The 22,735-nt window shown below is 47.1% G+C and overlaps 1 protein-coding gene across 10 annotated transcripts in view; it reads left to right on the plus strand.

Annotated features, from left to right (window-relative positions):
* The window catches only part of TNRC18 (trinucleotide repeat containing 18), a 90,093-nt gene that overhangs the window by 6,989 nt on the left and 60,369 nt on the right, over nt 1–22,735 (plus strand). The gene's annotated exons all lie outside the window — the stretch shown is intronic.

Consider the following 22,735-nt stretch of genomic DNA (forward strand, 5'->3'; position numbering starts at 1 on the left):
GGTGGGGTGTGTGTATATAATCTGGTGAGTGCTCTTTGTAAGTATTGTTACATTCTGGTCTGAGGAACTTGATTTTCCAGAGTGTTCCACTAAGGCTTCCTTAATCCACAAGAAGGGACTTAAATCTTAATGGCAAGATAAGTAATAAATAAAACTTGCAAGCTCGCCAGCCAAAGAAAAAGGGCCCAGATTGAGGGAAGAGATGCTTTATATTTCCACGTTAAGTATCTGTGTCTGGATATAGGAAGTGTGAGAATTTTAAAATGGATCGGAAACTGTTCCTATGTACAACATTGCAGTGATAGGCAAGAAAGTCTGTTGCACGTATTTACTGAGTATGAGACTTGGGCCTGCATAAAATTTGGTTTTTTACCCGCACTCCTAACCAATGTAGCTATGCTGGCAAAAATTATAAACACCTCTCATATGACATAGTGGTGCCAGCAAAAGCCCCACGTAACTGCAATTATACTGGCAAAAGTGCAGTTTTGCTGATATAAGCTGCATCCACATGAGTGCTTTGCTGGCGTAGCATCTGGTATAGCCATACTGGCCAAATGCTCTTAATACAGACCTGGCCTGCCGTCTTTTCTGCCTGTAAATTGCCTATCACACAGTTTAGTGCTAGACAAATGGTAAGAAATAATAACCTGTAACCTCTACACCAGCCTGCCGCAAGCTGGAATTGGGATATGGACTCTAAAGTTATCCAGTGCTGTAAATTCAACTGATCAGCTTAGTGGTTCAGCACAGGTATTTTTGTAATTATGATACATTCTGGGAAAATTTCATTGTGTTCAGTGGGGAAAATTTCATTGTGTTTAATGGTCCTTGAAATCACACTTCCCCTCTGGGTAGTGTGGTGGGTCTGGTGCTGTGGAGTGCCGGCTTGTAATATAAAACAAGGAGGAATGTTAGCTGACTAGAGACCTGCCAGGGGTGGTATTTCTCCCTCGCATGCCCCTCCCTTGTCTAAACTAGGCATTTTTGACCTAAACTTACCACCAGCGCTGTCCCCCCAATAGCAGTGGTGGAGAGAGGCACTTTTGCAAACAGGGCTCCGGACCCCCATGATCTAGACTGGCTCTGAACGGGGCTCATGCTTGAACCGGTCGTGTGCAGCCCTGTCTACGTTCACACTTTTACTGCTAGATCTGCTGCAGTAGCAGCACAAGTGGAAAATCCTTGGCAATGAAGTCTAGGGTAGGAACACCCCCCCCAAACACACACACACGCTGTCTGGGTTTCCAACTTGTTGACAACAAATAGCTGAAGGTTGATAGAGGAACAATGACTGTTCTGTGTCTATTCACCCCAAGGGGAAGTTGTGAATATGGTAGTTAGGCCAGGTGTTACTTTGGTCCCCTCATAGGTTTTTTTAGAAATATTTAGAGCACACATTGGTAAATTACGGTGTAAGAAGGACGGGAATGGATTGAGATTCCCTGACCCTCCTTCCCTCCACTACCCATTTTTCCACCAACTTAAATTGAGATCACTTCAAAGCTTGCGAAGCCAGAGAACGTTATGAGAAGAACTGGCTTCTCTGTTCCTGCACTAGTCTTCATTTTTGGAACTGTCCCATGGGTGCAGCACTTCTTCCGGTGCAGTGACCCTAGTGACTGTCATTGTGAAGCCATGTCTACACGAGAGAGACTTGAACTGGTGTAACAAACACCAGTACAGAAAGCTAGTGCGGACCCCTCCTGTAGGTGCAACAGTCTTGCTTTTTAAACTACATACGGGTAGTTATACCGGGCAAATTGACCTGTTCTAGACAATCTGCATAGAAAGGGCACCAGGTGCCACAAGTACTCCTTTTCTTTTTATGTATGTCACTGTGTCATTTAAACCTGTTCACAGCAAGTCCAGGCATTGCTGGTGACCACCTGGTCCGTGTTGACATTAGAGCGTCCATCACTGCAACTACCACTGGAGTTGAACACCTACTAGGAAATTCTAGCGGAGGAAGGGAGGAAAACTACTGTAGACTAGCCCTCATTGCTCTAGTTCACAACAAACCTATTCCTTTCCAACACTTTAGCTGTTGAAGAATGGACCTTGTTGGAGGGAAGATGGGGATGAAGCTTGCTTGTTATTTAGCTTTTCTAATATAGCAACGTTGGTAAGCAGAGAGGTTGTTTGCAAAAGGGAAATTCTGAATTTCATTTCCTTCCTAAAGACTGCAGCAACGTTCTTGTTGGTTTATAATTATATTATAATAGTGGTTATTTAAGGAAATTAATTTAAGGTTCCTGCAACAATGTTAACACAGCATGTTGCGCTTTCTGGCTTTGTCTGAACTAGGATTTAAAGGTGTGATGGTAAAATTAATTAGCTAGCTAACGTGATCTAACGCCTAGCTCTAGTCAAGGCAAGTTGTACTTAAGCAAATGCTAAACTTGTCCAGTTACAGCCTGGGTGCTCCACTATCCAAAGCTGTAAGTGGACAAGTTTAGCATTTGCTTAAGTACAATTTGCAGAGTTTTGTCCAGTTTTAGGAGGTGTTAGCTAGCTCAATCTAACATACACGATAAAACCATGTATTGGTTGTACCAGTGTCTGGTTTAAATGCATGGCTTAACCTAGCACTGTCATACAATGTATACCCTAAAATATAAGGGATGTGTGAGCTTGCTGAGTTAATGTTACTGTAAGAACCCTTGCATTTTTGCTTTTATTTTAATTGCAAAACTTTAACTCTGTGCATGTATCTTTTTAATAAAAGAGGGTAGGATGCAGGGAGTGTGTGGGGCAAATGTCTGCACTTAATGATGGTAACATTTAAGGGGTCCCAATTAGTGAGGTGTGAACTTTAAAATCTGAGATGAATGAGAGAGGAGCAGAGAGAGAGAATCTTTTCTGCTATGGTTTGTCTGAAAACAGTTTTTTGAAGAGGTGGGTTGGCAGAGCAGCCTGTCCTCTGTTTGCATAGTGATTGCTGCATCTTACCAATTGGGCTGGGGGGCCCTTTAAAGAAATTCCAGCAAGTCTAGAATTGCAGGAATACTGCTCAATGCAGCAAAATTTGCTCCCTAAGAGATCTCCCTAAGATCATACAGCCCATAATTCTCATCCTCACCATTTTCTCTTTTTCCCGTTGTTGAGGCAGAATTAGGAGAGACTTTTGTTGTGTGGATTTCCATACAACATTTTATATTTCTTTTTAAGTGTATCAGAACTGCACTTTTATAGACTCTAGCCCTCTGGTGCTGTGGCTGGATCTGTGGAGAAAAATCTCATGTTCACAGTCTCCAGATTTTTCACCAGTACAAACTCCCTTTTTTACACTAGTACGTCACAAGTGCATTGGGGGAGTAAGAGTGGTGGAAAAAATTCCTAATTTAGACAAGCTTCCAGGAGTGGTGTAGCAGTGAAAGTTTGGCTCTCTTTCCTTAGTGTCACAAATGATCAGCTATTGCGTATGCAGTATGCTTCTGTTTTCCTTTCCAGCTGTTTTAGATGATGATTATGGGAAACAAAAGGTGATCATTTTGGTATCACTCTAAATCAGGGGCACATTGAGAAAAAATCGGCAGGTGAAGGATGATTATAAACGGACATTGCTGGGGACCTAAAGAATGTTAATGTTTTAATGTGGCAAGAGTTGAAATGTTGATAAAAGATGGAGGTGACCTTGGGAACAATTTTTATTACGAGCATCAGTAGTGGCCAAAAGAATCATTTTAAGGGAATTGGAAATTGACAAACCAGCTGAAGATTGTGGGACTGGTACAATGAAATGAGTGATGTGGCAAGTCTGGAAGAGATATGGTGGCCTTAGAGAAATGACTGAGGGAGAATTTTAAGGAGATTTGGACCCCCTTTCTAGATCTGTATTCTGATAACTTCAAAAACGGTCACAGTTCCATATATCTAGCCATCTTTTTTTTATCCTGGTATGTTATTAAAAGTTAGATTATTTTTATTCTTGACGGTTATATATTGAATCTTGCCTTCTGTGTACTACTGCTTTTCTCCTCCCACTATGTTCTGTTCAGCCTCTTATCATTGGTCTTTAAGCTTAATTCCCCATGGTTTTGAATGCACTTTTAATATATTTGGTTCTAATTGATTTTAATTATGAAAATCATTTAAATGACGGACATGCTTGGCAGGTGAGGTTAACTTGGCTTTGCATATATCTTTGCTGCAAAAAAGGTGTGTTATTAACTCCAGCTAGCTCAGTCAGGTTAAAACAGCAGTGAAGACCTGACAACTTCGCTTTTAATTCAGGTTAAAGTCTGTAGGGGAGCCTGCAGTTGAATTCACCTAAGTTAACTGAATTGCCAAGTCTTTGCTGCTATTTTAACCTGCATTAGCTAAATTGGATTAGCTAACCTGTTTTAAGAACACCCCCTTTTTTTGTGTGTGTGTGTGTGGTGAACATATAGCCTTAGTGCAAGTCACCATCAGGGCAAGAACATAGTGTGTGTGTGTGAAATAACTAGAAAGCAATAACACATGGCACTCCCTCCATGTACTGTGTGTGTGACCATTATGTAATTCTCTGTTTCATATCCAGATCTGTTATGTCAATATACATCATATGGACAATATTAGGACAAATCAAGTTCTATTATATTCAAGTGCATAAACATTGTGTGTGTGTTTTCTCTCCCCTACCTCCCCCACCCCCCCAGTTTCCACTTTTTTCTCCTTTTTATGCTCCAGTAGCTATACACACTACACGTCATTTCAATCCTGCGTTACACTCAGGGGTTTCCCTTCACTATCCCACTGCTACAGCAGAGCCTTCTCCAGAATGAGATTAGCAGCACAAAGCAGCGATTCTTCTGCTTCTTTTAATGTATCCTCTGGGTTTGTGTGGGATCGGAAATTCCTACTTTCATCAGATGAGCCCTCTCTGTAACTTTTTTTGGACAGATCTTCTGCATCTCCTCTTCACGATGACATTCGTGTTGGTGCAAGCATTGTATACTCCCCCCACCATTGTTAAAGTTAGTTTTACCTTATTTTCTTCTCTAAATCTCTCCACATAACTGAGCGGCCTCCATCTTGTCTGGCACAAGAAAGCTCTCTGTCTTTTCCTAGCCAGGTTCAATATAGTTCTGAGAATAATAAAACCATCTCTTGTATCATTTAGACAAATGTAAGTGACAGCCATAGATTACAATACACCATACAAGTAGCATCTGTAGTTGGGTGGCTGAACTTTGCAACGTCAGGGGCTGCGCTGGCAATTTGTCAAGAGCCCAAGGGCTGTGTTTTAATTTGAATATGTATTTAATGCACACAACCATAACATTTGCGTATGCTTTTATCTCCTTTGATCAGCGACTAGAAAGCACTTGTTTTGATTTTTTTTTTGCCAGTAGTAAAAACATGGCTGTTTCCAGTTATGCCATCTTTCTAATGGCAGGGAGATGTTAGCAAAGGGCTACTTTTTAGGGGAGGCAACTACTGGGCATCCTTGATATGGGGTGAAGTTTCAAGCAGAATGGTTGAGCATGAGCGCAAATGGAGACGGAGCGTGTAGTGTGTTTAATTCATTAAAAGGATGGTTTGGAATGCCAGGGCAGGTGGTAGAAACAAGGTGTAAAGAGAAGCAGGGATGGAAATGCAGATGATGCTGGTAGCAGGAGGAAAGGTTCTGCTGCCCAGAGTGACGAGACAAGGAAGGATGGGGTGGTGGAGTTTGAGAGGACAGGGAGAGCTGATGGCACTCACTGGAAGGTGTTGTGAACCCCACAAGACGGGGTTGGGGCGGGAATGAAAAGGGCTAGAATTGTGGGGTCTGGTCATGCCATTGTTGTTAATGGGACTTTCTGTTTACAAATGGATGGCGTGTTATGGCCCATGGGCAGAAGATAATATGGTGAGATTCAACCTGTTGAAAAACTCATGGTACTCAATCTGGGGAGGGAGAGAACAATCCAAAACACAGAATCAGTGGGAGCAAGAAACACACAAAGGCGTAGTGCCGCAAGAGAAATGGGATGCTAGTGAACCGTAAATAGAGAGGCCTCCAACACAAACCAGAGAGGTAGGTAGTGCCTCTTGAAACCATCCTGGTGAGACAGCATCGAGAATTGCATATGGCTTTCTGTGTACCTCCATCCCTGCAACAAAAAAGAACAAATGGGAAGGACAGCTTGACTAAGGAGGAAAGATTAGAGGACTAAAATCTGAATAGTTTAGCGGAAAAAAAAACATCTGTTGGGATTGCAACTTTAGTATTTAGAGGGGTAAGTGCCCAAGGACAGAGGAATGTTCAGAATGGTTCAAAGAATAAGTGGGTTGAGATTAAGAGGAGAATTATTATGGGCAAATACCAGGGAAGATACCTTAAAGGTGTCACGGTCTATTCTGGTTTGCCTAAATTAGGGACAATATCAGTCCCTGGTATCAGAGTAACAGCCGTGTTAGTCTGTATTCGCAAAAAGAAAAGGAGTACTTGTGGCACCTTAGAGACTAACCAATTTATTTGAGCATAAGCTTTCGTGAGCTACAGCTCACTTCATCGGATGCATACTGTGGAAACTGTAGAAGACATTATATACACAGAGACCATGAAGGGTGAGAGGAGGTATTGTTTCATGGTCTCTGTGTATATAATGTCTTCTACACTTTCCACAGTATGCATCCGATGAAGTGAGCTGTAGCTCACGAAAGCTTATGCTCAAATAAATTGGTTAGTCTCTAAGGTGCCACAAGTACTCCTTTTCTTAGTCCCTGGTATAGATCTCTGTATATTTCAGGACCAGGGTAAAACACATCAGCATAAGGCCATGCTTTACACCTGTATAGAGCGTTTACACTGGAGTTTGTATCCTATATTGGCACAGAAATCCCTAATGTAGACAAGTCCATAGGCTGTTGACTAGTCTCACAGGAGAAGTGGTGGAAGCCCACTTCAGTTGCAGACGTCCTATATGAAGAGGACAAAGCAATGTACGGAACATCGGCGGGAGAATGAACACTGCGTGGCTTCTGTTCTCTCTGGCTTCTGTGATTTTAAGTGTTGGAAATTAGGAAGACTGTAAAGGAGGAAGTGAGGGAAGCCAAGATGAGAGGAGATAGAAAAGCATGAAGGAGGACAATTTGCATGAGCTAGTGGCCAAATACCACACACCTTACTCGTGTGAGCAGTCCCAATGAAATTATGAAGGCATGTGGTATTTTGCCTTATTCAGATGTTTTGAAGGGGACAGTACAGAGCTGGGAGATGGTGGAATCTTGGCCTTGCCTAGTGTAGACAACCAGTTTAAATCAGTTTAGAAATCTAGCTCTTTAAACCAGTACAAACTCCCCATCTGGATGCTCTTGAAGGGGTAGTGATAGTCCGTGTAACTGTGTCCCATTTTAAGTGACACTGGAGTTAGGCTAGTTTATGGGAGGAAAAAGCAATTCAGACACTTGGCTCCAACGAGTCCATGTTGTGCCATCGTCTAGAGGGGAGTTTAGTCAGCCCAGCTCAGTAGGGGACGGGCTGTGCTGACCCACTGCATATAGCTATTAATATTCTTCCACCCCCTCTTGCTACACAAAACTGTGGTTCCAGCTTTTTTGGGTAGGCTGGTATTAAAACTACTCGCAAGCCCTTTATTACCACAGTGTCTGAGTGCCTCACGGTCGTTAGTGTGATGTAGGGAGGTACTCCTGTTCCTAATTACAGGTGGGAAACTGAGGCATGGTGTGGCTTGCTCCAGCTCCTATGGGAAGTCTGTGGTCATGTAGGGGGAATGGGACCTGGATCTCCTGACTCCAGCTTAGGACCTTAACCACTTGGCCACCCTTCTCCCTCTCATGGAATGCTTCAGCCTGGTGTGTTTGGTTTCAGAACTAGGCTTTCCCTGAGTCATTAGTCTATGGTTTGAGCACTCGGTGTCATTACTACAGGAGAGAAATGGCTTGCAGAAGTCCAAATGAATTTAAAAGCTCTTAAGAAGGTTGGAGCAGCTTCCACCTACGACAGAGGTGGGCAAACTACGGCCCGCGTAGGAATGTGCTACTGGTAGCAGTTACGGGGAGCAGTTTACTACACTACACCGGCATGATGCTCTGGGCAGCGCAGCAGTAGTGCTGCCAGCCACCAGTGCTCTGCGCTGTGCGGTCAGGGGGCAGGGAGCAGGGGGGGTTGGATAGTGGGCAGGGGAGTTTGGGGTGGTGGGCAGGGGGCGGGGGCGTGGATGGGGTCGGGGTGGTCAGAGGGCGGGGAACGGGGCGGGGGGTTTGAATGGGGGCAGGGGTCCCAGGGGGCAGTCAGGAAGGAGTGGGGGTTGGATGGGGCAGTCAGGGGCAGGGGTTCCAGGAACAGGGAGCAGGGTGTGTGTGGATGGGGCAGGGGTCCTGGGGGGGGCCGTCAGGGAACGGGGGGGTGTTGGATGGGGCAAGAGTCACGGGGGGGGGCTCAGGGGGTGAGAAGCAAGGGAGGGTGGATAGGGGACGGGAGCACAGCCTGGCACAGCCTCCCCTAACTGGCCCTCCGTACAGTTTCCGAAACCCGATGTGGCCCTCAGGCCAAAAAGTTTGCCTGCCCCTGACCTATGAGAAACTTTGCAGAGGTCTTCTCTTCTGCAGTCCTCTTGTTCAGTTTTGCTATCTCTCTGAGTTCTGAGGTGTGTGCCACTGGGGTCTGTCTATGGTCTGGGGCCCTCAATGGGTGGGTGGTGGGGGGCCTCCTTTGTGGGCCATATCCAAAGACACCCATTGATTTCAATGGGCTGTGGGGCCCTGATCCTGCAAAGACTGATGCACATGCTTGACTTCATGCACTGTGAGTAGCCCCACTGACTCCCAAGTCTTTGCAGAGGTTCCTGACAGCCACATCTCCTGTGTCTTCTCTGCCATAAGGAAATTGAAAGTTTCACAACTTAAATCTGTAGCTCATGAAAGCTTATGCTCAAATAAATTTGTTAGTCTCTAAGGTGCCCCAAGTACTCCTTTTCTTTTTGTGGATACAGACTAACACAGCTGCTACTCTGAAACCCAACTTAAATATAAGACTCCCCACCCCACCGCCCCATTTAAAGTGCCTGAGAATCGCAGTTAACAGCAAATATGCTAAGGAGTCAAACTGGCAGCTCATTAGGAAGGGGATTTCTGATAATCGGGGAATCTTGGATATTGGGGGACCAGGACTCAGGAGACATTTGGGTTCTGTTCCCATCTCTGCCCTGACTGGCTGGATGACCTTAGCCAAGTCTCTTCCATAGAATAATAGAATATCAGGGTTGGAAGGGACCTCAGTCATCTAGTCCAACCCCCTGCTCAAAGCAGGACCAATCCCCAACTAAATCATCCCAGCCAGGGCTTTGTCAAGCCTGACCGTAAAAACCTCTAAGGAAGGAGAGGTTTTTAAGGTCTGTCTTTCCCCGTGCCTCCGTTTCCCCAAATGTAAAATTATGCTGATTTCCCTTGTAAAACGCTCTGAGATCTGCCGTTGAAAAGCCCAATATCAGAGCTAGATACTATTCCTCTGAAAGCTTAGACAGCGGGTTTAAAAATAAGCAGTTGAGAAAGCCACGTCTACTGTAACTTTGACTCATAGCTGCTCATGCCAGCTCTGTCTGGCTTCTCCTTTTTTGTTGTTCTTTTGGCATGATCCTTGGAGTCAAAACAAATCCAGATCCAGCTGCCACCTTCTAACCTAATTTTAATGATTGGGGTTGCATGTTTGTTGTTTTGGCTATGTACAATAATGGAGACCTAAAACCTGCTAGGGGAAGGAAGGGATGGCACCTTCTGGTGCCAGTTGTTGTTGGTATGTTTTGTTGCAGCCCCAGTAAGCAGGCTAGTTTGCATAGTGAAAGTTCCTTGCCCGCGGGAGGACAGGAAACCTCAATGGAGAAGATGCAGAAAAGTATCTCCCATCCTGGGCCATGCTGGCTATTTTCACTGTTGTGGGTTTAGATGCTATCTATATACTCCGAGCCGGTGAGCTAGGTGACTCGCAGAGGGGTCTGAAGACACAGTCCTTTCCACTAAGAGCTTAGGTCAAAGGAACTGTTGGACCCTGCACCTCTGTGGGTGTGTCCTCAGTGCAGAGGGAACTCTGCTGATTGAAGCTCGGGCTGGCCTAGACCGGGTCTGAACAACCACATTGCAAAGCTCTGTTTGCTCCCACTCAGCTGCGTCTACACTGGTGCTGTACACGCTCCGGTGTGTCCCATGGAGGCATATCCCATGGTTCCTATCTCTGCAGTAAGCTGAGCCATTCTCCGATTCTTTCTCGATGAATTGTGGGAGAACTTGTCTGTTCTTCTGGTGATGGGACGGCGGGAAATTGTGGGAAGGAACTGAAGATCATCGCTTGAGTGGCGTAGCCCAGTGGCTCTCAACCTTTCCAGACTACTGTACCCCTTTTCAGGAGTCTGATTTGTCTTGCATACCTCCAATTTTCACCTCATTTAAAAACTACTTGCTTACAAAATCAGACCTAAAAATACAAAAAGTGTCACAGCCCAGCATTACTGAAAAATTGCTCACTTTCTCATTTTTTACCATATAATAAAATACATCAGTTGGAATATCCATATTGTACTTACATTTCAGTGTATAGTATATAGAGCAGTACAAGCAAGTCACTGTCTGTATGAAATTTAGTTTGTACTGACTTCGCTAGTGCTTTTTTTGTAGCTTGTTGTAAAACTCGGCAAATATCTAGATGAGTTGATGGAGCCCCCGGGGTACATGTACTGCTGGTTGAGAACCACTGGCGTAGCCTGTGTCCGCATTGCAAAGTGGATGGGTTTCCAGCCCAAGCGTAAGCAGCTCTTGGACTCTAGCCTGTGCCCCAGCATGGGCCAGCTGGCCTGGGTGTAAAGCCCCACCACATATGAGGGAGAGGATTTTGTGTGCGGATGGGAGTGGGGTAGGAGCAATGCCCAAGTTGACTCTTCAGTGAAAACAAGCCTCTCAAATGCAGCATCACCTGAGTACATCAAGTTTGCAGGATCAGGGCCCGAGTAGACCATGACAGATGAAAGGTTGACGGATGGAACAAAGAGCAGAGTGATACGATTACTTGGGAATATATTACAAAGCAAGAAAAGGGGAGAGCTCTCCCATAATTCACTGCAGATATGGCCTTGTTCAAAGAACTGCAGCAGAAAGGGAAGAGAGGGCAGATGGTATTTACCTTTCCAAGCTCAGCTGCCTCCTCCGTTTTCCTTTCAAGCACCCTGTTGTGAGTACTCAGGGTTGGCTAGTGCCCATCAGGCAGGAGTATTTAATTTCTCAATGGGAGGGGAGGAAGATAATGCTGCATAGTTTAATTTAACCTGCTGGTGACCTGGTCTTAAGTCATCATGTCTGAAAATAGCCTGTGTTCCCCTCAGGGCATGGCTAATGACTCTGGGAAGGCTGGATTCAGTCTCTGAAGGCTGATTTAATTTGCTCTCTGAAGGCTGTTGCTGCCAGAAACTTGGCACAGGTGATCTTGGGACCAACACCTGTGCCACCCCATAATAAACACGCCCCAAATGTGTGTAGCCTTTGCTGAGAAAAGGTGGCTAAGGTGGTGCTCCCTTTTTAATGAAAGGGACGTTATCACATAGTTTGGGTGCAGGGGTAGCCTACTTCAGCTGCACATTAAGTGGGTGGACAGGGCTCTGAACAATCAAATGAATTCGGTGCCACGGGCTTTTTTTCCGGTCTCTTTGCAATTTTGATTTAAAAAAAAAAATCGTGGAACTAACGTGCCATTTGTTGATCACCCTGTTCACCCTGCTGGTGGTGCTCTAGCCCTTCCTAGCAATGCGGACACAGGCTAGCCCTGGTGTCTAGCTGGTCCATTCAGGTTGAAAGCTCATCGGGGCAGGAGCTATGTGTTTGAACAGCGCTGGTCCTTAGGCACTACTATAATAAACGTGACTGGTGATTATTGATTAGCATGAATGATTATTCTAATACATGTTAGGCCGAATCACCCACTGCCACCAAGCCACGCTGGAGTAGATGGCATGGCAAAGGCTGGGGACAAATGAATTCACATGTATAGCTGTTCTTGGCCTGGAAAATGAATTGTTCTAGAAAATATGTTAACTAGTGTGAGGTCAACTAGCACTTGGCCCTTAGTGTGGACAGAAGCTGGCCCTGGTTAACCCACAGGCCCTTGCTGTGGTTCATATCCATATCTGTTAACTTGTTTCTTACAAGATGCATTTTCCCATTGTCGGCCAGATTGCACCCCCCCGGTCCCACTCCCTCCTCCAATCAGCAAAGCTATTCCGAAGCAGCTGCGTTAGCCTTGATGCTGCAGAGGGCACTGCTCTGCTGGGAAAATGGTAGGTGAACCTGCATGACAACAGATTCCTGGGGCTGCCCCCCAAACCTGACTGTGGGGGTATGCAGTGAACCTTCCAGGGCTTGGGCACCTAGAAGCTGTGACTCTTCCTCAAACCTGTTGTCAACTGCAAGCATGGATTCCACTACCTTTGGGCCCTCTGAGGGTGTAGAGAAAGGGCAGGCTTTACCTTTGGGTGAGCAGGAAATAACAGGCAGGTTTTAAAAAAATGTTAATTTTTTGGTGATGCTGCAGACATATAGATAGTGGTGTCAGCATAAGTAGGAGATCTCTACCTGTCTAGATACTTGTATGGTAGCATGGTCTAATGGGTAGAGCATTGGGGGAGACTCAGGAGACCAGGGTTCTGTTCCCAGCTGAGCCTGCTGAGTGACCTCAGGCAAGTCACCTCCCTGCTCTGTGCCTCAGTTTCCCCATCTGTAACATAGGGATAGTGACACTGGCTTTCTTTGTAAACCATTGTGAAATCTGCTGACAAAAAGCATTGTACCAAGCTAGGAATTAAAGGTTCTTGAGGCAGGGACTAGCTTTTTGTTCTGTGTCTGTACAGTGCCAAGCACAGTGGGGTCCTGGTCTGTGACTAGGGCTTCTAGGCTCTATGTAATACAAATAATAATAATAATCCCCTTTTAAGATGTACTCTCTGAGGCACATGGCCAGTATCTTTAAAGGGGATCTGCTGAAGAATCATCTCAAAAGGTAAATCCCATGCACAGCTGTTTGGTTTACTTTCATGTCCACTCACCATCAGGGTCTGCTTAGTTCTGAAAATAGGGTTTGTTGGCCAATTGTTACTGCAGCCTCAGCAGAGGGAAGAAGGCACCAGAGGATAAAAACAATAGATCACAGAAATTCAGATTAGAGAGATGGAAAAGATCAGTTAGGTCCTCTCTGCCTAAATCTTCCTGCTAGTGCAGGATTCTCATTGAATATATTGTTCTGGTAGGTGTCAATAGGTGGTACTGTTACACATGGTTTTCTAAGGTGTCTTTTTTTCTGTGTCTGAGCAAAAATATGTTCAGTCTTGGGAAGACATGGTTATGGTGTTACATTTTGTTATGCAAAGTGCTGTGTAAATGCAGTGGCCCATGGCATGGGAGCAGTGAGACCAGCAGAAGAGCTTTGCTCTTTGCCTTTAGCTCTGATTAGAGTCAATTCTTGAGGCTGATTTGCTCTCTGAGAATTTGGGCATTGGTGCTAGGCTGAAATTCCTGGGAGAAGAGATTGCCCTGCATGCTGTTTGACCTCCTCTGTTCCAGGACTGGTGTATTTTTGTGTGTATATACAAATAAAACAAGTTACACTTAAAATATAATCAGGCTCCACTTCCTTGATTTCTTATCCAGTTGGGAAGCCAACCTGCAAGGCCTTGCACATATGCTACGGCTTGGCAGAAAGGTGACACTAGTGTCAGGAATTGGAACAACAATATTCCGACTAAAATGTGAATTGCCTTAATTTTATCCCATTAGGTCTAGGACCATTCTCAAAATTCTCTTCTCCCTTGGAAGGTTTCTGTTCTCCAGATACTTGCAGAGAGTTGTCACTAATATCTATTCCATGTGTCCTTAAATGAATCTTTAAAAATTCCATCCCTCACTATGCACTTGGCTAGAAAGATGTTCAGCAAAGAACATTCAGCACATAAAGGCTTTCCCTTCCAGGCCCCAACAGTCCCATCAAATCTTTGAGAATCATGGCATGTATGAAAGAAAAGGAATGCATTTGAACAACGATTAGCTGGTTCAGTGTTCCAGCAGCGTTCCCTGGGGTCAGTGACATCTGGTGTAGTGGTTGTGACTTTAATTTATTTTTTATTGTCTGCGCTAGATGCATCTCTTAGCACATGGAACCTTTGGCGCTAAGGAGGGAATAAATGTTATTTGATGTATGGCGTTTTGCATTTGAAGTCCTATTTAAGGACGGATCTAATATAAAAAAAATCTTGCTTGCTGTTGGTGTGTGTCCTTGCGCACCCCTCTGTGGTTTTTCAGAGCAAGGCTGAGGCGGGCTGGACCTAAATTCCAGGCAAGGCCCCTTGATTCTGCATCACTCTGGTGGAAATTCTGGGGCAGTTAGGATTAATTTAAAATAGAAGTTCTTGTTGAATTAAATAGGAGATTGAAGAATGCAGTCAGCTCAGTAGCCCCCCAGGCTATTTAAACTGAACTGTGAAGTTGCCAGGGGAGAAGCTGGAAGTTTGAGCTCTGAGATGGGAGACCATTGGGCACTTGGGAAAGTTTTGTAGATGAATTGGGATTGTGAGCTAAATGCTTTTAGGGCCTGTCTACACCTGGAGTTATTCCAGAATAAGAGCATCAACACATGTAGTTAATCAGGAATAGTTTATCTGCTTTAAGTTCATACCCTACTTTGTATGGGATTAAATTGCATGAATAGACAAGTCCTAACTAGGTGATTTTGCTAAAATGATCAGCAGTGAGATAGTCACTTGTTGACAATGACATTGTCATCTTTATATTTTATAATTAACACCCAGCTGAAATGAATGTGGGTGGTTCACACCTCTTTGAGCTATTGTGTCAGGCTGTTTGCACACTCAGCGCAGTATACGATTCCGCCACTAGATGCCTCCATGCTGCATAGAGTTCCAGGCAGTGTGGTCCCTGGTAAACAAAGGAGACAGAGTTGAAGCTCAACGTTGTTTGTGTCTGTGGTTTGTCTTTTTAAGGAGGACCCTGACACTCAGGAGACCTCACTTAACCATGTTTCACATATTCAAGGTTTTTTTCAAAACCATAAGGACTAGCCACTCTTCCTTTCCCCCGTCCTCCCTCCAAAAAAAAAAAAAAAAAAAAAAAAAAGACAAAAAGCTGAGATTCTGGAGCCAAGGAGTGAATTTTTAAAGTAAACCCTCTGATCCCGGGACTTTGGAATAAGATTTCTACTGCAGTCATCCACAGCAGGCTTTGCTTAGAGGGTCCTGGCTGGCAAACTGGCTTTGTTGGGGTTTTTAGTCTAGCAAAGCTGCAGGGATGAGGAGAAACAGTTCAAGCCGCTGATTGTTTGCCATAGGGAAAGGGAGTGTTTTTGAAGGAGGAGTCACTTTACAATCACTGGGCTCTGTCGGTTGGCATAAGTCTTGTGCCTCTGTCAGCAATGGGCATTAATCAGTGGCCTGGTTCTCTCTCCCTCCTCTGCTGCTCCTGAAGTGCCTCCATGGGATTGGCTGTTAGCTGCTAAGGATGATGCCATTGTTGGCTTCATGAGCATCATAGGCAAAAGGAATCTGATCAATCAAAGCAACAAAGCATCCTTCAGATGCTGGCTTTGTCAGCCACTTTGTGGTTTGGAAAGAGAGTTGGGGGATAGCAGCCGGGAAATTCTGTCATACTAAACTGAAGCCTTTGCTGCCTATTTCACAGCTCCCAAAAGGGGGGCAGGGTGCCCCTCAGCAATGCAGATTTCTAGCCTTAGAATTATGCCCAAATTCCTCTTTTTGGGCCAAAGAGAGGCTAGGGAATTGGCTCACAGCTGGTGTGAGATACTAGCAGCTCCCACTGTGTGTGGAGTAAACTGGGAAACTGAGGCAGGAAGGCTAGGTCGGGGGATGAGCCTTGGGACATTAGTTAAAACTCTTGCTTCCCTACAGAAAGGCAGGAGCAGGATACAAGTCAGACTGAGAGTGTTGTAAATCCGGAGCGGCTCAGGGAAAGCCATCCAATACCAAACAGATTTCTTGGCAATGCAGGTAAATGGGCCACTGAGCAAGAAGAGGCAGCTGAGTGTTTCTAGCTTGCAAGGTCTCAGTGCAGATGCAGGCACTGACAGACACACACTGAGCCTGCCCCAGTCCTCTCTTTCCTTGACCTGTGTCCAAATGGCTGCGGGCAGAATGGAGAACTAAAGAATGGGGAAGTGGTGGTGAGTTGGAAGGTACAAAAGCCCTCCGCAGATTGCAGGGAGGCTGGTTCAGCTGTTTTGAATTTCCTGTTGCTCAATGAGGCCTTCACCAAGGCCATGGAATGTGAGGTCCCAGTTCCATCCTGCCTGAGAAGCACATGTTGATGCCTGGCTTGGCTGCTTTCTCTTCTCCTCCCTCTCCTCGTTTGCTCCTGTCCTCACGTTCCCCCCAAGGACCCTTTTCTTGGCCCAGGCCTCACAGCTGGCTTCTTGCTTGTTAGTTTCCCTTCTTTATGCTAATCAACTCTTTCCTTTTAGGGGAGCAATAGTCTGCTGGGGAAAGCTCAGGCCTTGGAAGAGCTGGGTTGTAGTCCCAATTCTGCCATGGGCTTCCCTATGGGACCTTGGGCAAGGCCTGACTTCTTCAGCTAGGGTGCTCCGCACTTGTGAAAATCAGACTCTTAACCGCTTGTGTTCTGTTTCTGCATCTGTAAAATGGGACTATCACTCCAAGAAACTGGCTAATACGCATGTGGGGAACTGAACCCAGGTCTTGGGCTAGCACTCCTACCCACCTGATCATTCTTCCTCTCCTCCTCCTCAGTGTCGCTGGGTGTGTCTTGCTTCCCCTCCCTCCCGGGAACCAGCAAAATATCACGGGAGTCTCATTAGCTGTGTCAGTTGTGGGGCGAGAAGGCTGGAACTTTTATGTCGCAAAACTCTGATTTTGTTGTCCATGGAATCCCCCTCTGCCTTTCCCTAGACTGGGCGTCCGAGGCTCAGGGATATCTGCGGTGGGTCACGGAGTGAGAGTGTTGTACGAAGTCACTGCATAGCATTCAGCAAGGGATAACTGATGCAGAAGTCACTTGCAGAGCATGCTGGGTAACAAAGCCACCTCTCTACCCATTGACTAAGGGACTTGCTCTTTCCATACCAGAGCAGGTGAAAACAATAGTCAGTACTGAGCAAGATGAATTTTTTTAATGGTCTGGGTCCAGACTCCCTAGTGTATTTGAGGCAGGAGTCCATGCAGGGCTGTTAACTTGCACCAGCTCGTCAGGTGGGGATTTGGCGGCAAAGGGACTTGAAGCACCAAAGACTAAGAATGTGAGACCGCCTGCTCAGCCACGCAGTTCGTTTATGTCAGGAAGATCTCGGCAGTTTCCAGAGCCCCCGGAAGATGAAACATTGAGTTAAATTGGTCTCCTGGCTACCTGTCAAGGGGCTGTGATTGAAACTTTCGCTATGCTCCAGGGGATATGCAGGATCAATGCCACAAATTGGCTCTTTGAAGCCATCATTAGCCATGGGCTGATAATAAGGCAGTGTCGGATGACTTTAGGGGGGACTTTGGCATGCAAAGGTTGGTGAACTTGGGGTGCTTCTAAGGAAGGTCTATGGCAGGAGCTATTAGAATAGCTATATGGAGGTAGACTGGTACCAAAGTGCAAAGGATACAGGAGCAGTCACTAGCAATGAGCTGATGAGACAGGGTTTAGTTCAGCCTTGAATGTGCTGGCACCCGTGTATCACTCGTTGCCTTGTATATGGCACTGAGTCAAACAGCCTCGGCACCTAAAGTATAACTAGAACTGACCCGAGAGACAAAGGAGGAGGTGGCAAAGATTTACACTGTCCTGCAATCTGTCTCTCAGCTGTTTGCAGCCATTACGGTGGGTGGGCGTGTGAAGTAGCTGCTGTTTTGAGCTCTGCAGTGCTGCTGGCTTGCATACACTGGCTTGTGTATCCCAGAGCAGATACAGGGAAGGGGAGATGGTTTCTATTAGGTAATCTGCCTGAAGAATCTGCTTTTCTGTAAAATGACAGGTTTCAGAGTAACAGCCGTGTTAGTCTGTATTCGCAAAAAGAACAGGAGGACTTGTGGCACCTTAGAGACTAACAAATTTATTAGAGCATAAGCTTTCAGTGGAATTTCCACTATATTTTCCACTGAATGCATCCGATGAAGTGGGCTGTAGCTCACGAAAGCTTATGCTCAGATAAATTTGTTAGTCTCTGAGGTGCCACAAGTACTCCTTTTCTTTTCTGTAAAGTGATCTATGGACATGCTAATTGCTCAGCTGCCCATTTCTGGAGTGTCTCTCGCTGGGGCTCTTGCTCTCTCTGCAATTTTTTTTGTGGGTTCCGTTATTGGCCTGTATGTGCTCTTCTGCTGGGCCTGCCAGTTGGGAGGCTGGATTTCAGGCTATGAGTGTAACGTGTTTTTGTCCCATGTGGAGCCTGCCAGGGTCAGAAATAAGCTTGCTGCTTCCTTTCTGCTTCCAGCCCAACCCTACTCGCCTGGCTCATCCTGAGGACGGAAACAGACTGGTGGGTTAACCCAAGTGCTTGGGAGGAAAAGGGCACATTGGGGTGGGTGTGACACTTCAGAGATGGGTGTCAGATGGGTGGCTGGCAGCCAGTGAAGTAACAATAAGCTTCCATACTGTCATCCAAGGAATCCATTTGCGCTGATTAGGCCTCAACTGGAGAACTGTGTCCAGTTCTGGGCTCCATGTTTCAGGGAAGATGGGGACAAATTGGAGAAAGTCGAGAGAAGAGCAACAAAAATGATTAAAGGTCTAGAAAACATGACCTGTGAGGCAAGATTGAAAAAACTGGGTTTGTTTAGTCTAGAGAAGAGAAGACTGAGGGGGGACATGATAACAGTTTTCAAGTACATAAAAGGTTGTTACAAGGAGGAGGGAGAAAAATAGTTCTTATTAAAGTCTGAGGATCAAATAAGAAGCAATGGCCTTAAATTGCAGCAAGGGCAGTTTAGGTTGGACATTAAGAAAAACTTCCTATCTGTCAGGGTGGTTAAGCACTGGAATAAATTGCCTAGGGAGGTTGTGGAATCTCCATCATTGGAAGCGTTTTAAGGACAGGTTAGACAGACACCTGTCAGGAGTGGTTTAGTTATCAGTTAGTCCTATCTCAAGTGCAGGGGACTGGACTAGATGACCTATTGAAGTCCCTTCCAGTTCTACACTTCTTTGAGTTCAGAGCATTACCAACACTGATGGATTCATACTCTAAGGGAAGTATTATTACGACCAAAGCACTTGCCTAAGAGAACACAACGGCAGAGCCAGGACTAGAACCCAGGTCTCTTGACTCCCAGGTCTCTTCTTTAGCCACAACACCTTCCTCCTAAGCAGCTGTTGGCTATGGGTAGGTAGATTCAGTTCTAGTCTCTAGGTTTGGGTCTCCAGGAGAAATGACCAGGAAGGGTTCTTTCTATTCCACGTTTTTCCCTGGATCTTTGAAGGAGATTGGGGTCCAGCCAACATGCTGTGTCTGTTTGCTTCCTAAAGGGGCTCAATTTGGAAATGCAGGCTAAGTCTGGGATTTCCAAAGGAGCGTAAGGGAATTAGGCACCCAACTGCTTTAGGCTCCTTTGGCAATCTCAGCCTAGATCTCTCTCTCTCTCTTTCTTTCTCTTTAATTGGTTTCAGTTTAGACCAAGTCAGATTTGTGTGTCTGGGAGCAGGGGGGGTATAAAATGAAAGCCTGGGGGCAGGGTTCCCTCTAATTTTTCCCACGCACGCATGTGCGGAATAAATTTTGTGATGTGCACCAATATGGAGGTGATGTGTGACACATTGCCTCCAGTTTGGTGCACATCACAAAATTCACATGGAGGGGGTGAGGTGGAGGGGTTTGGAGTGTGGACGGGACTCAGGGCTGGGGCAGAGGGTTGGGGTGTGAGGGCTCCGGCTAGGGGTACGGGCTCTGGGGTGGAGCTGGGGATAAGGGGTTTGGGGTGCAGGCTGCTCCAGAGCAATGGTGTGGGGAGAGGGCTCCCCCCCCCAGCTCTCTCTCCCTACAGCAGCACCTGGGCTGGGGTGGGAAAGGCACCTCTCCCCCAACCGCAGCAGGTCTGGGGCTGGGATGGGCTGGGGCCCAGAGGGGAGAGGCACCTCTCTCCTGGCTGTGGTAGGTCCGGGGCTGGGATGGGCTGGGGCTCGCGGGGAGAGGCATCTCTCTCCTGGCTGTGGCAGGTCTGGGGCTGGTGGGAAGAGGCACCTCTCCTGCAGCTGCGGAAGGTCCTGGGCTGCAGGAGAGGCATCTCTCCTTGCAGCAGCCTTGAGCGCTTGCGTGGTGTTTAATAGGCTGTTGCAGCTTAGAGGGAACTCCACCTGCGGGCTGCCATTCTCTAGACCTTTGGCTGAAACCCCTGCTTGTCCCTAGAAGATGCTTGTCGCATCCCTACAGTTCTCCTATCTGGTGGTACAACTTGCAGTCTCTGCCCTGGAGGGGGTAGCAGAGCCAGGGGCGTTGTGGGTCTGGATCGAAGTATGCCCACATTCCCTTTGCACAGCCGCAGCTGCTGCCGTGTGTGGCTCTCTCTGGGCCTCCCTTCCTTATAGGCACTAGACTCTCCGTAAAAATACTGAACGTGTGCGAGCTACTTTGCCAGGGGGCCCGAAGCGGGGAGGCATTTCATCGAGGAGCATGTTCCAAGTTGGGAAGGGAGGGGTTTATACTAGAGTGTATAAGGAATGCTCTATCCTTATCACCGCCTGGCCCAAGAGCTGCGGGCTCTGCACTCTGCATGCACGGGCAGGGGGTATGAATTATGGATGTGTGTTTGCTGATAGATTAGTGCTATATTTTCTGCAGTTTGGCGGAGCCTCAGATTGTCTTTTGCTGCAGCTCTGAATGCTGGCTAACTACAGGGCTGTATATTTCCCTGTTCATGTCTCCATGCTCTCAGGACACGCTCTGGCATCTGCTCCCCCATTATCCATCCCAGGCTTTTATCACTGTGAGAGACGATGGAGGTGGAAATGTCAAACAGCCCCCCTGAGCTGGGTCGGTTGGCTCCAGGTGGCCTGAGCTGTCCTTTTGCACTGTACATGGAAACCACCATTTTCTGTGAGAGAAAATCTGGAGTCTGCAAACCTGGAGAAGAACAGCTCTCTGGAAATGTTGAGGTGGCAGACTGGAATGAGGGTCTGCTAATGCCGGATCCCCATGCAGTGCTCCCGCATGTTGATCCTAGAGTCCTCTGTGATCCCCTTTGATGCAGAATCTTTCGACACGTAACGGCAGGAAGTTTGTAGAAGGTGGATGGATCCTTTTCTATTAGCTCATAACAAGAGATGGGTCTGAACGCAACTTTCAGGTATCTGAACCCTCCCCATCTCCCCAAACCATGGGGTGTTGGGAGCTGGATCCAAATTGTGCTAAGTGTGAGTCCCAGTAGCCTTGATGGTTCGGGGGATAAGAGACACCTGCCTGGTCCCTTGCTAAGTCCGAGCGTGAGACCGGAAATGCAAGTGGTGCAGGACACTAGGTTGGCAGGTGACTGCAGGTAATGAGTTCTAGAGCTCAGCACCACTCCTGGCTCATTGTCCAGGTGGTGGTGCAGGCATGAGACAACCCCTGGCCTTTAGTACACCTTGCGGCCCGGACTCCGAGGCTGCGTATTTAGTGCACTTGGGATTCCTCTCTCTTTCTTCCTCGGCTGGGAAATGGAGCTTTTTAATGTTTAACTGGTTGTCCAGCCAAGTGAGCTGTTTGTGTCACCATCTCACATCCCAGTTGCTGTTTACAGCGATCCAGGGGAGAGGGCACGGGCACGGGCACATCTGCTCCTTGCAGGACCTTGGCTTGGGCCTGCGCCACTTCTCTCTCTGATCTCCCCACTTCCCGCCAACACGTCCATCCATCAGAAGAGCTGCTCAAGAGGCCAGCACAGCATCGGCCGTTAGCACTATTTCATAAGAGGCAGAAACCCCATAACTGGCCAACCGGCGGCATCTGTGCACATGTGTGGAGTGGGGGGAAAGTTACTTAATCTCCTGCACAGCCTCGGAGGCCACCGAGCTTCCGGCGAAGAGTCTGTGGCTTCTGAGGGGAAGGGATCGCTGCAGCACATGGTGGTGTCTCCCCACACCCTCTCTGTGCATGAGCTGTTCCATCTGTGGGTTCCCTGTGCTGGCTCTGTGGCTGGCTCTGTCCCCGCTGCCCCGTCGAGACCAGGGATATCTAGGCTAGCCTGCTGCCTCCCAGCTGGTTCCAGGAGCCCCGTCCTGCGCCAGATCTCATGGGCTGTGGGTCGTGCGTCCTGAGTCCTGCTTTTGCCTGGCATGGCCTTGTAACGGTTGTGGTTTGGGTCACGAGCAAGGAGCCTGCATGGAACGGAGCGCGGGGCCAACAGGCTTGATTGCCTTGAGTGGTGGGGATGAGTGACCCTCAGTGATGCCCGGTTTCTCTCACATCTGCCTCTAGGTTTATCTCCGGGTAGGTGCCTTTTTTTTTTTTAAAGGTCTTGTTCAGTCTTTCCGCCATCTACCAGCTTTTCCTATCGCGGGGAGCTGGCTGACAATGCTCCGATAGCCGGCCCTTACGAGCCAGGGCGGCAGTCCTTGTCTGCTTGGGGGGGAGCTGTGCAGCGGCGGGTGTGCGATTCCTGGAAGGTGCTGGGCTCCAGCGGCGCACAGTTCCGCTGATACGGGCGCATGCCAGCAGCGTGTGATGCATTGTCTGGCTTGGGCACTGGAGCCGCCCGCCTGGGGAGGCTCTGGCCTCTTCTAAGCACAGGGAGAGCTTGCAAGTGTTTTCTTTTCCTCTGCTATCATTTCACTT

The sequence above is a fragment of the Lepidochelys kempii genome, chromosome 10, assembly GCF_965140265.1.
Source record: "Lepidochelys kempii isolate rLepKem1 chromosome 10, rLepKem1.hap2, whole genome shotgun sequence".
Lineage (NCBI taxonomy): Eukaryota > Metazoa > Chordata > Testudines > Cheloniidae > Lepidochelys > Lepidochelys kempii.